Raw genomic sequence first — 12,931 nt, 5'->3', positions numbered from 1 at the left:
GTAGTCAATAAAATATGTGGGAAACATAAAGAGGGATGAGACAGTGTTGCATGATTGGTAGCGGTGAAAACTCCACCCAAACTAAAGTAAACTTCACTACCCAGTTGCTGTTTGTCAAGTATTTACTACATATGTAAAGCATGAAACTGGCTCCAAGGCATCTTGTTCTTTCTCTGATTTCAGCCTTAGAATAATTTGCAAAAGAAAAACTCCCTGGAAAAACGGTCTACACAGGACCATAAGCTTCAAGGGTCATTAGGTTTCCATTACTAATGGAATAAAATATGGATTTGTTACACTCATTACTGATACATATACATTTTTACAGTATCAGTGCCAAGAACTGGTGCCATATTGAAAAGTTGATCATACCGATTGATTTCGGTATTAACTTTACCAAGCTAATAAACAGTTGTAATCATGTCCTCCCAAGGCAAACAAATTACACTACATAAAGAACAAGGGCAGTGACACATAATCACTGTTCAGTGATTAAGTGAGTAATGAGAGCAGAGAGCTGGTGCTTTCCATTCAATTAAGTGACACGTAGTGAAAAACCATACAAGGAAAGGGAAGCAACACATTGGACATAAAAGCCATATTTAATCCTTCTCAAAAGAGAGAAGAAAGGGGAGATTCTTCTCATTTAGATAGCCGTGACTCATTATGTTCAAGCAATGAGCACAAAGCCTGGCAATTAGGATAGATAAAGACTGGACAGGGAAGCAATTTCAAGATGTTGTGCAAAATTTGCTTATAAAATTTACTGTAACACTAGGGTCAATCATTTGTCATTTTACACAGATGGGAAACTCTGATAAGTAATGAATGTTTGCACAGAAGCAAACAAGGTAGGCTACATCTTTAAACATCACCAGGCCACTGGAATTTATTTAAAAAAAAAAGAAAAAAGCTCACTGTAATTTCCACTCTCATCCATTCAGCTGAAGTAAAAAGTTTGTAATGAATTTGGAATTTTAGGAAAAAATTGGCTGTTACTTACAAACTGATAGCCCAATGCTGGAACAGGCAGGTCAGCTGGCCTGCACTGTATCCAGCGCAGGGTTGGGTCTGACTGCGGCACAACCCGGGGCATGGGAAATTGATTCCCCTTACCCTGGGTAACATGGCAGCGGCCTGAATGGGGTTACTCGAATCTGCAGATCCAGGCAGCCTGGCATCCCCTCCAGGGATGGGATTAGGATCCAGCCTAAGTGCCAGATCCTGGCTCCATGCCCCTCCCGGGCCTGGAGAGCCTGCCCACCCTCCCCCAGCCACAGAACACCCCAGTTCCACCCACCCCCCACCCTCCCCAGACCCCCATGCCGGCCAAAGTCACCTGTCCTAGAGCTTGCTCCGGCACGGAGAGGCCAGCGCGCATCCTTGCGCTGGCCTCCCCACCTCCTGAGACATTGCAGATTTGCCTTACGGCATGTTTGTGACACTCCTCGGCAGGTGCAAGGGACTTGTGCCAGCCGATTGAGCGCTTGGGATTGCGCTCTGAATCAGTGGTAATTGTTCAGGCAGTGTCTCGGAAGCTTAGCAGTATTGCCAAGGAGAGAGGTCTCATAAAGAGGCGACACGTGAAGGAGTGCCATTACAGGGTATGACACTGCCCACTCCACTGCTCACCATCACTGCCTCATAGGGCAGGAGGTCTGGCTCAGTTGGTAGAGCTGCCGCCTTGTATGCCTGAAGATCAGAGGCTGCCAGTTCGAAACAACCGGAAGTACCCAAAAACTGACGACACGCTGATATACTGATGTGCTGACCCTAGATGGCAGAGAGGAGTTGCTGTCAAGTGGAGCGTGGGAGGCAAAGGGCCAGAGAGAGGCCAGACCAGGAAGGAATCCAGCTGGAAGGAGGAGTTCTATGAAAGACTAGAACTATTCAATTGTAAGGTTTAGAACAGCCTGCCTACGAAAACCGCCTTGGATTAAAGACTGAGGAGAAATCTGATGACCAAAGAATGGCGGTATATAAATACCTGTATAAATAAAATAAATATGCATTTTAAAAGGAGGAAAGTGCTAGACTACAGTGGTGACTGGATGCTCCAGCCCACCACTCTCCTCTCTACCACATCCTCTTCCACTTGATTCCTCCCCTCCTTTTCCTAAGTGAAGCATTGGCAATGGGCTCATGGTCCAGGCACTTTCATGTCACTGAGCCAGTAGTGGATTCTTCTGGTGCCTCCAGGATGCATGGTGAATGCAGATTATAGCGTTCCTACCTCAAAAGGTCTGTTCTTATTATCACTTCTATAGTTCCATCAGTGTACATCAGAGGTGAATCCAGAGTTTGTGTTGGGGGGTAGACCTCGGCTTCCGGTTAAGCTTATGGCTTCTGTGACTGAGATTTGCTGGGCAAGTAGGCCTGGGCTCCTCCCTAGACATGGAGCCCAGATCTATATGCAGGGTAGACCTGGGCTCCTGGTTGAACTTATGGTGCCTGTGGATGAAGTTTGCTGGGCAGGTAGATCTGCGCTCCCACCCAGACTTGGAGCCCAGATCTACCTACTGGGTAGACCTGGGCTCCCATTCTGACTCTGCTCCACCAGCTGAGGACAACGTGCCCAGTGGGCAGTTCCCTGGCACCTGACTTTGCTTCCCATCCTGGTGGGCACCCCCTTGGTGGAATGACAGTTTGGGGTGGCCAAACACCCATGGCCCCCCCTTGGATCCGCCCCTGGTATACATAGATTTTACACAGAGTCAAAAGACATGTTTCTGCCCCATGAGGTTTACAATCTAGAAAAGAACACAAAGAAGATATCAGAGGGAGGGAAGGGGGGTGGAGGCAAAGGATGAATGTGTGATTGTTTCAGTGGCATATACTGAATGGTAGGGGAACATCCTGCAGGGGTTCTGGGGCAGTTCTAGTCTAGTCTTAGCAAATTCTAGTTCTAAGTAAAAAGATAGAATGGAATCAAAGGCAATCTATGGAGAGCCCACTGCATGCTTCAGAACAGTGGGGGCCGAATGTGGGCAGAATAGGGAAGGGAGGAATGAGGTTTGTCCAGCAGGGGAGGGGTGGAAAGGAGCAGGCATTGGCAGCAGCAACTTGTGCTGGTATCTTTGTCCCATTTTCCCCCATTCCTTCTCCGTACTCATCTTGGACTTGCACCAGCAAAGTAGTTGCTGCAGATTTGAGGTGACCCATTGGGCTATTAGAAGCTTACTCCCCCATGTAAAGGAACAAATGTTTCCTTTCCAGAAAATTTTGTCTTAAAGGGGAAGAAAAACAGGGCTGCATCATCACCTGCTTCCTCGACTTTTAAAGGTATTTGCAGCACCTCCAAGCTGCTCCTTTCCTATTATCTTCAGAATAGAAAGGGGCAGCCTGGAGGTGCTGCAAATACCTTTAAAAGTTGAGGAAGTAGGTGATGATGCAGCCCTATTTTGGGGTGCCCAAAGCAACCATAGCACAGTCATTCAATTGTAGAAATCTTAATTGTCTGAATTTTATCTATTAATTAAATCTGCATAAATTTGCATATGACCAAAGCAATAGTTCTTCTGAGAGAACAATATATGTCCCTAATTTTTAGACACTACATGTACATGTTGCAGCAGGTACCAACTTAAAGGCTCATTCTTTTGTGTAAAGTAGGAGTGTTCAAACGTTTTGGCAGGAGGGCCACATCATCTCTCTGACACTGTGTTGGGGGCCGGGGAAAAAATAATTAATTTACATTTAAAATTTGAATAAATTTACATAAGTGAATATATTAGAGATGGAACTTATATGAATGAATTAAGGTCTTGCAATAGCTCAATGCCTATAAAAGGCCTTGCACAAAGCAAGGTGTGCCTTTCCTTTGCTGTCGTTGCTGCATTACAGATGTGAAACAGCAAGCAGTGGAGGGAGCTCTCGTTCTACAGCTCAGGCGAGAGGCTGAACAGTCGCCCTCACATTGAGAGCAGTTGCGTCAGGCCAGCACGGGCTCCAGCAAGTCTCTGGAGAGCCAGAGGCTCATTGGAGACTGAGGGTTCTCTGAGGGTGAGATTGGGAGTCCTTGAGGGCCACAAGTGGCCCCAGGGCTGGGGTTTGGGCACCCCTGGTGTAAAGAAAAAGGGAGAGATGTCTCTTTTAAGGTGATACTTACCTCCCAGTTTTGGCAAGTTGTTTGGCAGTATCTTAAAAATCTACAGATTAATAGAGGAGCCTTTTCAGCCAACAAAACCTTGTTTATCAATCTGATCTTAAAGATTAATCACCTAAATGTTGCAGATCCAATCACCCTTATTATAGCTCCGAAATAGAATATTCTACTTTTCAGATGACTCTGCTAATGTTTTCATATCCAAAGAGTCAACAGCAAGTAAGAGTTAACAATATTTCCTAAGTCGAGATTAAATACCAGATAACATTATGTAATTGCCTAAATTTATGTAATGGACTATAACATTAAACATTGCTAAAATAACGATAGACCCCACAACACTGTGGTTAAACTACACTTGAGCAAGGTCTTTGATGCATGCATAGGTCAGTGAAGTTGTCATCAAGGAAGATAGATCATATGTATTGCTCTTCTGTAAAATCGTGGTGTATCTGCCATCTGTGTCAGGTTGCTTCTGCAGATGTATGAGGAAGTGCTCTCTGGCAGGCATTTATACAGTTTACCACTTGTGATGTGCTTTAGCCAAGACTATGCAATCTGCAATCTACATGCAGGAAATAGCAGAAAACACCTCAATGAGCAGGGTGGTTAAGAAAATATTCTCATCTAAGAACGTGGCTCTGGACAAGCCTTCGCCAGCAACTCACACATTACCATAGAAATTATTCATAACATGGGCAAGGTACAGTTACAGCAACAGCACATTTAAGAAGCCTGGAACATAGAAGAGACTTCAATAATTCAAAAAGCAAAGAGAGAAACTAAGAAAAATCCACAGGCTGCCTCTACAGCTGATTTTCCACAATTATTTTGGCATCTGAACTATGTGTGTCCTCTGAGGGAAAAGAAATATGACCATGTCGAACAGTCATGTAAAAGTGACAGAATAACATGATGGGAAACACATTTCAGGCATTCTGACAATGGACTTCTTGTGTCGTTCAAGATAATGCACTGATGGCTGGAAGTGGTGCATGCAACATGAGTGAAACGTCTCTAATCTCAGTCTAATCTGAGAGGTTGGAAAAAGCATTTGAGTACTACAATATCCCCCCCCCCCCCCCCGGTGGTCTACCTGACTGATGTATCAGACAACAACAAGAAGGTGGGTGGAATGAAGCCTTCCTGTCACCGGAAATTTTTTTTTTCCTGTTTTATATCCTTGTAGCATAAGTGCCACTACAACAAAACCACAAACCCCATCGAAACACCATATTTGCACTATTAGCGCTGTATTATTCTAAAAGTAAGAGACTGTTAGAGTCTTCTCCTTATGCACCCCAATTACTGACTAATTTACCAGGACATAGGCAAAGGAGAAAATGTTAAACTGCTGGGCAACAGAAGGATACAATCACCAAATCATCTGTTCACACTTGAAAGGAAATGATTAAAAAGCCCTTTAAGAGGGTTCCATGCGAGTAAGTCAATGGGAAGAAAAGCCAGGGTTGCAGACACTACAGTCATTGCTCAATTCTGAACAGCAAGTTTGTTAAGAATTAGTTGCTGATCAAGGCTGTTTACATACACAGAGTATAAATACATAGAGTAGCTCCTGCATACAGTAAGCACCTGCCAGGCATGTTTCGATAAATCGTGTGTAAATGGTCTAAACAAAAGAGGATGTTAAAACTTAGATCCTGTTACCATGGTGAAATTTTTGCCTGTGACTTGATAAATCCCACAAGTCATCTATTGCCATACATTCTTAGGGTGATGTCTCATGTTTCAAAGATTCTGTCACCTCTCTTTGTCTGCAAGCACTTTAGGAAAGTAAGCACAATAAATGACTGTAACGCTGCCCTTCCCAGGAGCTTACTGAATTGTTTATCCTGGCTTTACTATAATGCAGCTTGGCTGTGCTTCCACAGCTTACTTCCTACCAAGGAATGTCAGTCAAAGCTATAATTTATTCGTTCAACCCAGGTTTCAACGATGACGAAAAAATTAAGATCTTCCTATGCTAGTCTACATCTCCTAAAGTGTTCTGAAGATATCTGTCCTGTAGTTTGTTTCTAATACAATTTGCTTGAATCAGCATATTTGTTCTGAGTTATTTTGCCCCCCTCTCTGTTCTTTGTTGCTGGAAAATTCCACTCCTGATATCTTTGACAGCTCTCTCTCTTTCTCACTCTTTCTCACTCTTTCTCTCAAAACAAGCTGCAAAGTGTGAGAGGACACACATCTGCAAAACTTACCTTCAGTGGATTGGAGTTTCAGTGAAGAGGACTGAGGAGAGAATTGGTTTTGTCATAATCCCATACCAATAGATCCTTTCCTAACCAAACAGTCTTATACTGAAAGTCTTGTGCATGCCTTGAGACAGAATAGAACTTTACACTTCTAGTTGTGCCAGATTCAGAAGAATCAAGAACAAAGGCATCGCTGGTCCTTCGGGGAAACAGAACCTTAGTGCACGGTGACTATTTAAAGACTTGATGCCTTCAGGAGAAATACTTGCACTGTGCCTTCCTGTTTGTGTCAGGACTTAAAACCCTTCATGTGCTTCCTCAGGAAAAAAAAAAATCTAAATGAGCGGCTGTCAGCCCTAGAGATTCATAAGAGCCCCTACTGGGAGAGTGAAACTAAAAGACAAAAATGATTTGTTTCTTTTCCACTAAAAGGTGATAAGTCATTCACAATGAACTAAAAATAACACGTTCCAGAGTATAGCAAAGTGCAATGAAAACGGTTCTTTGTACTGACATTGCTCCGTCCAGAACACTGCTAGCATACAAGTTATAGAAAGAGAAATTAACAAAATATTTTGAGAGAAATTTAAAAAATCAATTCATGATAATGGGTTGGGAAAGTCTGACATATAGGAGGACAGATCCTTTTCAATAACCCATGACTTCTAGACAGGGCTTTTTTTGTAATGGAACACACCTTTTTTTCCCCCCTCCTCCTGGCCCCCACCTTTTTTCCCCCTCCTTGTGGCACTGCTGGCTAGGGAGGGATTTGAACCTGCGGCACCTTTTTTCCTCCTCCTCCTGGCCCCCACCTTTTTTCTCTCCCTGTGCTGGCTTGTGCAGGAAGCCAAGCCAAGCTTGGGAAGGAAGCTGGCTTGTGCAGCCCCTGCACCTGAGACAGCCTAGGCATGTCTACTGAGAAGTAAGTCCCCTTGTGTTCAGTGGGGCTTACTCCCAGGAAAATGTGGATGGGATTGCAGCCCAACCCCATGCAGGTCTACTCAGAAGCAAGTAATTCATTCATTTTTATAGTTATTAATATAAGGCTTGGCTGATCTAAATTAATTAAACAAAAATTATTACTAATAATTTAGTAGCTTTGTAATGTCATCAACAGGAGATTTAGGTTTTTAACTATAAATGGGGAAGCTTAAGTGTCCTTGCTGCATTATAATAACACTTAGGAAATATGTATTCCTCTGTGCAGTAGGTCAGATCACTGTTGTCTATTAATTTTTGGTTTTTTTAGACTATATTTAATCACTATTATTATAATGGGGACATAGTACACAGGGGAAAGGGGGGAACCACAAAAGATGGGTTAATGAATTGATTAAGTTATGAAGTTATGAATCAAAAATCATGTGGTCACACACCCTCTATTGGTTCAAGATGAGTTGTAAAATAGATTATATTCTGGTATTATATAATTTATCTATTTTACAATTCATCTTTTGTGTTTATTCTTCTGCTCCCCCCTTGTGTGCTTATATTGCACATTCATTGTTATCTGATCACATATTTCTCTTTTTTTTTGCACCAATCATGTTTCAATGTCTTGAGCCAATAGAGGGCATGTGACCACATGATTTTTGATCCATAACTTGTTTATTAATCAATTAATTAACCCATCTTTTGTGCCCCCTCTCCCCTGTGTGCTAATTGATTTGGGTTCAAACAAATCTGTAGAGTGATGTAATGTAATCATTTTTTATATTTTGCCTTCATCAATTGTTTTAACCAATATTTATTAAATGTTTTAAAAGTTTTAATTAATTTTTTTGGTTGTTACATATTTGCAAATACATGCAACAAGACGTGATATAATCCTTGGTGTGCGCTCCCGAGGTGGTCCGTCTCTTTTTGTTCTTCTCTCTTGAAGATCTCCCCTCATTTTCTAGTTCTTAAGTAGTTGGGGAATGGGGATTTAAAGAGAGAGAAATGAGATGAATGAATGAATGAATGAATGAATAAAAGATTTATTTTATTTTAAATTAAAAAATATTTTATATATTTATATATACATATTATATATATACATATTATATATATAATAAAATATTTTATTTTAAATAAATTTAAAAATAAATAAATAAATAAAAGATTAACAAGTCGTGAGTTTCTGCACTTTTTTTTTTTTATTACCAAAAAAGCACTGCTTCTAGAGATATACACAAATAGCTAGAATCCTTCTACTTGATCATCTTTCCAGGGAATTTGGGCTGCGTTCGAGAGTGATTCCCTAAATAAATGTTACAAACTGTGCATGGTCAGCAGGGACCTCTGTATTCTAACAACATATTGTTTTGAATATGCTTTTCTCCTGTTGTAGATTATTTTTGCTACTGATGATTCCCAGGCCAGGTGACTGCTGTGCAATCTATTCCTCTTTTCAGATGTGTATTTTGTAGTGTAAATCCTTTTACACACGAGACTTTTAGCACAAATTCTACAGTCCTAAATATCATGGGATGAATCCCCTAGGAGAGTAGTGCAAATGAAAAGGTACTTCTGTGCAAACAAGGGGGCATGAAATTTGCACCTATGCTCCATTATACTGGCAGTGGCTCCTCCTTTGCCAGTGCTATTCCTGAGTATTCCAACCCGTAAGGTGGGCTTAAGAGCTCCTATGGCTCAAAGCAGTCAGCGCTGGTCTGCTGAGCCAGAGGCTAAAGGTTCGAATGCCTATAAGGAATAAATTTTTTCCCCTGGGGGCTGGGGATAAGAATAGACCCTCAGTTTGGCTGTACTTGTCGTAAGAAGCAACTAAACAGCCACCGGGTAGATGGGACTCGTTAGCCTGAGAAGGCAGCTCATCTGAGAGAAGGAAAACTCTGATCCCAAACCTCCCCTGCCTTGTGGCTACATCCAGTTATGGAAAAGGCTTCAGGGGTCAACCTCGAGGCAAAATCCGGAGCCGGAGTCCCTGAGGCAGTTCATGGCTGAACACAGTTCTGGCAACTCCTGCAACGCCGCTGGAACCAACCGTATTGGCCTCTGCCTTTCCACTGGACCATTTCAGCGACGTGGAGAGGGGGGATTTGCTGCATGGGTAACAGCCTATCTTCCATACCTACTTTACCCAGGCTTCGCACACTGGAGATGACAATGTGTTCCAGAACCACCATTCAGAGCGTGATACCATAGTCTCCCGAGACTGAAGGATGCCAACAAAGTGGGCTTTTTCATGGGGTGTTGGGCAGTGGCGTAGCTAGAGAGGGGCAGGGGGGGCGGTCTGCCCTATAAGTATCAGCTGGGGGGTGACACCACAAGTGATCAAAATCACTAAAATTGCAATAGTTAGGAATAATACCATCATGCTTTATACCGTTGGATGTGGAATTTACAGCAGAATGCAATGAAAAAAAAACTGGAGTGAAAAAGCTCCATTCTATCAAACTTATGAGTGAAAAACCAGAAAACAAAAAATGCATGGAGCCCTATGGAAAGTAAAACAGCCATATCGTGCATTTACTTGTGAGTAGGCAAACTTGCCTTAGTCCATCAGAAAGGGCAGGCTAAGTGGAATCCAATGATACCAGAATGGCCCTGATCGCAGCCCCCAAAAAACATTCAAGAAGGAGGCCTGCGCTGTATCCAGCGCAAGATAGGGGCCCAAAGTGGCTCAGCCGGAGGCAAGGTAAGCCACTGCAGCCCCAATGGGTCTCCTCAAACTTGCACCACCTTCAGAGGTGGCATAAGTTAGAGGAGAGCGGAGCAGCTTGCAGCCACTCTGAGTTGTTCAGGAACGGAGGCTAGGATCCAGCATACCTGCTGGGTCCCACCCCCACCTCCAGCTCCCTGCCTGCCTGCCTGCCCCTGTGACTGTCGTCCCCCCACCCCGGACGTGTCGTCCACCCCACCCCCACTTGCATCCTTCCTGCCCTCCCCTAAGCCTTGCATTGGCTGAGCTTGGTTGACACAAGGCTCCCCTGTGAAGTCAGCGCGGAGACTGGATTCAGCCTCTGCGGGTTGGCACGTGTCCCTGCACCTTATGGCACATTTGCGACCCTCTTAGGTGGCGCAAGGGAATTACGCCGGCCCAGGGCACTCCTAAGATTGCGCCCTTAGAAAACTTTGGTGATCTAGAATATATATATATATATATATATATATATATATATTTACAGTCCATTTCTCAAAATGAGTCAGCCCCAAATGAATAACCTCAAGACTTGAGGGGCACAGTTATGTGACGCAGCCTTCACCTGTCTCCACTCCCTGTCACTGACAAACTTGGAAAAAAATACACACCAGAAGAAAGACGCTGAAATATTTATCTCCCTATATTTACAAAAGTTTGCAAACAGCAGGAGCTCACCTCTTTGCAGGGCAGTTAGCAGCTATCTGATTTCTGAATAGCCTCAAGCTTTGAAGCAATTACAGCCCAATCCTAGGCTCACCAGCATCCAGGGCTACAGCGGCACTGAAATGGCAACTGCTGTATCCTATGGGTGCCAGGCTAGCAACGGGAGTCTCCTCCCGGAGTGGAGTCAGTCTCCTGGGTAATACTGCCATCATGCCAATGGTTCTCAAATCTGCATCTGCTTTTGTGTGGGTGCAGAACCAAGGAGGCCCATGCTGTGCTGCCGGGGCCGGGAGGGAGCATATAATATGGCAGCAGAGCCTACCACCATCTCCGCCCCCCTCCTGGGCCCAGTCCTCTACTCCCTCCCTGCTCAGTTCTGCTGCCCCCATCCTGAAAAGTTGCACCGCCACCAGGTGGTACCACTTACCACTGGCAGCTACACAGAGTTCTCTTCTAGGTGCTGAGGCCCAGCACCAGTGCTCCTTTCTCTCCGGGTGTCGCAAATGTGCTCTATGGCACATTTGCGACACCCAGCACTGCTGCTGCTAGGGAGCTCAGGATTAGACTCTTAGTTATCTGATCTTTCCATTACCTTTGTTTTCACATTGGAGGCTCTGCAGGATCCTCCAGAAATCAGGTCCTGACCAGGTGGGTCCAAAACCCACAGTTTGATAAACTCTGAAATACCCTACACACATAAAACATCACTGTATGGGAATTGAAAATCTACAGAAATAATATACCAGAGATCTGTGAAAAATTTAGATTCATGCCAGCTCCTGCTCATGCATATTTCCATGCATATGCTGGTAAATCCACCAGCTTGCCCCTGTGGATAGAGTGGGCTAAAGGGCTTTGGGTAGGAAAGCACACTAGAGCCATACCACTGAAAGGTTTGCCAGGTCACCTGCAGGTTAAACAACAAACAGGACTTTTGTTCCTATATGTGGGCAGATTAGAAGTGTGTGCACAGGTAAAGTTCACACTGCAGTCAATCACCTGACTATGAGCCAAGCTGGTTTTGAAAAAGTGGCTGGATAATTGACTAGAGTAAAGTGCTTTCAAAAACATTCTAGCTCAGGATGCACTCCCCCCCCCCCCCCGTGTAGGATTGCAACCTGGTGTAGGATTGCAACGTGGTACAATTTCATTCATTCATTCATTCATTCAGACCGTTGTACCTCACTTTAAGTATCAAGTCAAAGGAAAGGTTTTATCAATACATCATCATAAACATTGTCAAGAATGTGCTGACATATGGGTTTTGTCATATTACATATGTATTTGTTTTAAGCCTAGGGCCTAATCCTATCAAACATTCCAGCACCAGTGCATTTGCAATGCAGCCTCAAGGAAAGGGAAAAAATGTTCCCTTACCTTGAGGAGGCCTCTGTGACTGCCCCCCCCCCCAAAGGATGCAGTGCATGCTCCATTGGCACAGCTGCATCAGTACTGGAATGTTGCATAGGATTTGGCCCTTGGTAATGAGGTAATTTGTCTGACCTAATGATAGTATCTTAAGACCAAAAAACAAAGCCTTGAAATAATTTAAAAGCTCATTGAAATAAACATGTTCAGTAACATTGGGGGTCATGAAATAAAATGAAGCAACTTGATATTTAGAAATGCCTTTCATAAACTTAATTAAAGCTTTGCATTTTTTTTTAGATCAGTTCAGCAACTTCGGAAGTCTCCTACATGGAACTTTAAGAAATGTATAACTAAAGTCCAAGAAACTGTCCAAATTAAAACATCTTGCTGATAAATTGTTTTGCAAAAGAAAACCCATCATTTTTGTAAACAGCTTTGAGAGTTCTCTTAAAGATATATTGATTTATCCCAGGTGTCAGCTGGCCATCCACAGAGATTTATCTATGACTGGGTTTTACATTAACTATGGGATAGAGGTGTTTTTAATCAGGAATGCTTGTCACTATAGCACTGACATCATTCTAAAAGTATCACCGAGGAACATAAAAATTATGAAAGCCAGAATGTTAACAAGCAGTGCTTTTTTACAAATAGGTTTCTTTCTCTAAATATCTATTATTACAAGACAAAGCATGCACTGACATCATCAAGAGAGTGCTGCACTGACTGAACAATTTATGTTTAAATTGTATTAGTGCCAATTGTGAGGACAGAGGTTTGTGAGGACAGAGAACAGATACCATGGCTGGAGTGACAACAAGAGAAGCAAAATTGAATTACAGTCCTGATTCTAGGATGAAGAAACTAGGGAAGTATGTCAGTGCGTTATTGCCCAGTATATTATAAAGCAAGTGCTTAACCTCAAGACCGCTT

The 12,931-nt window shown here is 43.2% G+C and overlaps 1 protein-coding gene across 2 annotated transcripts in view; it reads right to left on the bottom strand.

The window, feature by feature from the left end:
- ARHGAP28 (Rho GTPase activating protein 28) overlaps positions 1-12,931 on the bottom strand; it is a 98,137-nt gene that overhangs the window by 49,456 nt on the left and 35,750 nt on the right. Inside the window, exon 1 of one of the 2 annotated variants that reach the window (XM_066624316.1) lies at positions 6,325-6,405. The exons of the other annotated variant lie outside the window; for it this stretch is intronic. The gene's annotated coding sequence lies outside the window, so the exon portion shown is untranslated. Of the gene's footprint in view, positions 1-6,324; positions 6,406-12,931 lie in introns of those variants that run through there. 2 annotated transcript variants of the gene reach the window in all.

This window comes from Tiliqua scincoides, chromosome 4 (genome assembly GCF_035046505.1).
Source record: "Tiliqua scincoides isolate rTilSci1 chromosome 4, rTilSci1.hap2, whole genome shotgun sequence".
In the NCBI taxonomy this organism is placed as follows: Eukaryota; Metazoa; Chordata; class Lepidosauria; order Squamata; family Scincidae; genus Tiliqua; species Tiliqua scincoides.
Note: the sequence above shows the minus strand (reverse complement) of the source record. Positions and strands in the feature narration are given on the sequence as shown.